This window comes from Herpailurus yagouaroundi, unplaced genomic scaffold, assembly GCF_014898765.1.
Source record: "Herpailurus yagouaroundi ecotype Mexico unplaced genomic scaffold, PumYag 28, whole genome shotgun sequence".
Taxonomy (NCBI): Eukaryota; Metazoa; Chordata; class Mammalia; order Carnivora; family Felidae; genus Herpailurus; species Herpailurus yagouaroundi.
The window spans coordinates 70,229,722-70,234,497 of record NW_024412376.1 but is presented as its reverse complement, the minus strand read 5'-3'; positions in this window follow the sequence as shown (position 1 = coordinate 70,234,497).

The window sequence follows — 4,776 nt, the reverse complement described above, 5'->3', positions numbered from 1 at the left end:
TAATTGCCTGGTTGACCCATTCATTCTTTAGTAGAATGTTCTTTAACCTCCATGCACTTGGAGGCTTTCCAAATTTTTTCTTGTGGCTGATTTCAAGTTTCATAGCATTGTGATCTGAAAATATGCATGGTATTATCTCAATTATTTTATATTTGTTGAGGGATATTTTGTAACTCAGTATGTGAGCTATCTTGGAGAACGTTCCATGTGCACTTGAGAAAAATGTGAAATTCTGTGGCTTTTGGATGAAAAGTTCTGAATATATCTGTCAAGTCCATCTGGTCCAGTGTTTCATTCAAGGCCATTGTTTCTTTATTGATTTCCTGTCTAGATGATCTGTCCATTGTTGCAAGTGGAGTATTAAAGTCACCTACAATTACAGTATTATTATCAATAAAATTGCTTATGTTTGTGATTAATTGATTTATATATTTGGGTTCTTTCAAGTTGGAGACAAAAACATTTACAATTGTCAGCCCTTCTTGATGGATAGACCCTGTAATTATGATATAATGCCCTTCTTAATCTCTTGTTACAGCCTTTAGTTTAAAATCCTCTTTGTCTGATGTAAGTATGGCTGCTCCAGCTTTCTTTTGACTTCCAGTAGCATGATAGATAGTTCTCCACCCCCTCACTTTCAATCTGAAGGTGTCCTCAGGTCTAAAATGAATCTCTTATATACAGTATATAGATGGATCTTGTATTTTATCCATTCTGATACCCTCTGTTGTTTGATTGGAGCATTTCGTCCATTTACATTCAGAGTTATTGAAAGATATGGATTTAGTGTCATTGTGTTTTCTGTGGGTTTCATGCTTGCTTATTTTTTTAGCATTACAATAAAAAATAATACTAAAATTTCTTCCTTGAGAAAGTGACTCTTTGTTATTGCAATAGTTCATAAGCAGTTTTATATCATACAATCATAATAACATGTTGCCTTCTAAAGCCTGTTTGAAATCTTGAATTTAGTAAAGCTTTGAAATAGGCAATGAAATTGTAATGCATATTAAAAGAGTATTGATTCCATGTGTATTGCTTTTAAATTTGGTTAAACTTGTGTAGTCCTTCCTCTTCCCTTATATTTCCGTATTTTATTACATATTTCTTCAAGATTTTGGTGATTATTTGGAAAAATAAATAGATCTCACTTGTCTGTTCTAGACTTCAAAAACTTACCATTCATTAAGACAAGTTGGGCTAAAATCACCATTCTTGTTCTAACTTGTAGCTGTAAAGTTTCTGATGATATTAACTTCAAGATGCATCCTGATTGTTGAAAAATTAAAATATCTGAATTTAACAAAGACAAAGGGATGCACTTTAAAGTCAGAATGTAGTGCTTACATTGTTTTGACAACTTGATCAGTGCAGAGGCAAGAATTACATAACTGTGGTGTCATGCTTTCCCAATATAGAATTCAGGCAATTAAAACATGTTTTGTTATATTCAAATCATGAAGCTGAAGGAATATCAGAAACAAGTTGAGTTATGGAGATACAAACAAAATTACTTGTGTAATTACATTTATTTTTATGTAAATTAATACTTATTACCATAAAATGCAATCTTAATACTCTTTAGTTAAAGGATATGGTTTATCCTATTACAATCATGAAGAACAAAATATTTACATCATGTTTTTCCAATAAGAACTATAAACCTGGAGATTGTAACTGTTTTATTACCAGGAATTTCACCGCTAAAGTCTGAAATGACTAAGTTGTATGTAAATGCTAATATCAATAATACCTTTAAATGGAAGAGTATATAATATGACATATATATAATATATATAATATAACTTGTACTAACTAAATATGGCAACAATGCTTTTTAAATAATTTATCCACTTAGTGTTTTTTAAACATTTCTGAATATGTATACTTTCTTCTCAAGGTTTTTCTAGAATACAAACTTTAGAAATAAATTTTATATTAAAAATGATATATTTAAAATTCATTCCCCAAATCACATATTTGGATAGCATCTTTTTTTTTTTCCAGTTGTGAAACCCATTGATTTGGAATCCAACCACCTGCTACAGCAGATGAGTACCTCTTTCTCTTTGAAAGGAGAATGCTTCAATCTGTGCTTTGGATCTCTTTTCGGCTATCTTCTCTCGTATTGCTTATTATCTATTCTTTCTCTTCAATATGCAATCAGATTCTCAAATTTGGATTCTTCTCATTTTTATAAACCTGTTCTCAAATTTCATCATCCAGAAATCAGTAGCAACAACAGCAGCAACAGCAATGACAACAAAACTTTCTGAATCCCACTCCCTCCTGTTACCAGTCTAAGTAAGTCTTCCTTTGGAACAAACGTTTTCAAAACATTTGCCTGTTTTCACTGTTTTTATTCTGTCATATACGTACCTTGCAATTGAATACAAATGGTTTTCATTTCAATGACTAAAACAGTCCTCACTATGAAACTAAAATAGTAAATTGTAATATAGCTTAAAGTCCAGAATTGTGATGCCTCCAGCTTTGGTTTGTTTATTTGTTTGCCTTTTTGTTTGTTTTCCATTACTTTGGCTATCTAGGGTCTTTTCTGGTTCCATACAAATGTTAGAATTGTTTGTTCTAGCTCTGTGAAAGATGTTGGTATCATTTTGATAGGAATTGCATTGAATATGTAGATTGCTTTGGGTAGTATAGACATATTAACAATACTTATTCTTCCCATCCATGAGCATGGCATGTTTTTCCATTTCTTTGTCTTCTTCAATTTCTTTCATAAGCTTTGTATAGTTTTCAGTGTATTACCTCTTTGGTTAAGTTTATTCCTAGGTATTTTATGGGTTTTGGTGCAATTGTAAATAGGATCAGTCCCTTGATTCTCTTTCTGCTGCTTCATTATTGGTGTATAGAAATGCCACAGATTTCTATACATTGATTTTATATCCTGAGGCTTTGCTGAATTCATGTATCACTTCTAGCAGGGTTTTTTTGGTGGAGTGTTTTGGGTTTTCTTTGTGGAGTATCATGTCATCTGCGAAGAGTGAAAGGTTTACTTCTTCCTTGCCAATTTGAATGTCTTTTCTTTCTGTTTTCTGGTTGCTGAGGCAAGGACTTCCAACACTATGTTGAACAACAGTAGTGAGAATGGACATCCCTGTTGTGTTCCTGACATTAGGGGGAAAACTCTCATTTTTTCCCCATTGAGGATGATACTAGCTATGGGTCTTTATTTTACTTTTCTCATTTTTCCTTTTTTTTTTCTTTTTTGTTGGTAGAGGGTAGCAATCCACTGTTTGTATCCCCTTTTTCTGATCCCAAATGTTTGATGTTTGACAAAATTCTCCATTCTTCATTTAACATCTATTTTATTCATAATTCATTATTATTTTTTAAATTTCTTTATTAAAAGCTAGATGCTTTGCATGGAAAGTTGTAGAGATAATTTAAAGTCTTTCCAATGTTACCTTCCTCCAAAGATTTAATTTTGCTCTCCAGCATGACATTAAAGTGTACATGCATATCAATTTATGAATTTGGGTCTACTTTGAAGCTGGATTTCAGTCTTTGTGAAGATTGGATTATAGCTTGTTCCACCTTAAAAGGAAGTCTGGGATGTGGTGTTTACCAATATTTCTATTACTTGGCAAACCTTGAACTCTAATTATTGACTCCTCTTAGCTAACCTTTTCTGCTAAATTTTTAGTCCCTTGGCCCTGTTTATTAAACACTGATGCAGACCACTGGGTTCACCTCTGTGTTCTTTTCTTATTGCCAAAACTACCCCCTCAAATCCTAGCTGCTTTAATATTTCCGAACTCCAAGTTTTATGCCCACAATTATGTCATGTAGCCCCCCACCCCCAAATTCCACTCAGGTTCCCAGCCTGCTAGCTTCAGATTTCTATTTCCCTTTTTATCCTTTTGGATCTGGAATGGTTAAGAATTAACAAATATTTCAACGGATAGAACTCCAAAACTGGCAATGTTCATGTCAGTGCATCTCCCGTTTCACCAGAATCTTGGCCTCGTGTGTCCTGGTTGCCTTGTGTTTCTCAAACACCTTGAAATAGATTGCGTGTGTGTGTGTGTGTGTGTGTGTGTGTGTAAGTGCGTGTGCATGTGCGTGCATACAAGTGCTAGCACATGAGTGTGAGTGTGCATTTTGTCCAGCTTTTCTACCTGTTTTCCACAGGGGCTATTCTGAATTAAGCTGAACTGTTTGTTTTAGTCAGGATACTCTAGAGAAACAAAACTAGAAGGAGATATATATAGAGACAGATATATGAGATTTATCATCAAAATTGGGTTATAGGGTTATGGAGAACCAGAAGTCCCATGATCTACCCCTTGTAGAGAATCAGGAAAGCCAGTGGTGTATTTCAGTCTGAGTCTAAAGGCCTGAGAATTGAAGGCCTATGGTGTAAGTCCCAGTTCATCTCCAAAATCAGGAGAACCAGGAGCCCCACTGTCCAAAAGCAAAAGATGGCTATCTCTGCTCAAGCAGAGGGAGTGAATTCACCCTTCTTCAATGTTTTTGTTGTATTCAGGACTTCAGCTGGATTAGATGATGTACACTTGGATTGGGAGGGTGATCTAAGCTTAGTTTACTAATTGAAATGCTAATCTATATTGGGGACACTATCACAGACCCACCCAGAAACAATAATTTACCAGCTTTCTGTTCATTCCTTAGCCCAGTTAAATTGACACATAAAATTAACAATTGCACAGGCTTTTCCAAAAGATTGATATGCAGTTTTTGGTTATTCATAAAAGATAACCTTTCTTTCACCATATGACTGTTACATAA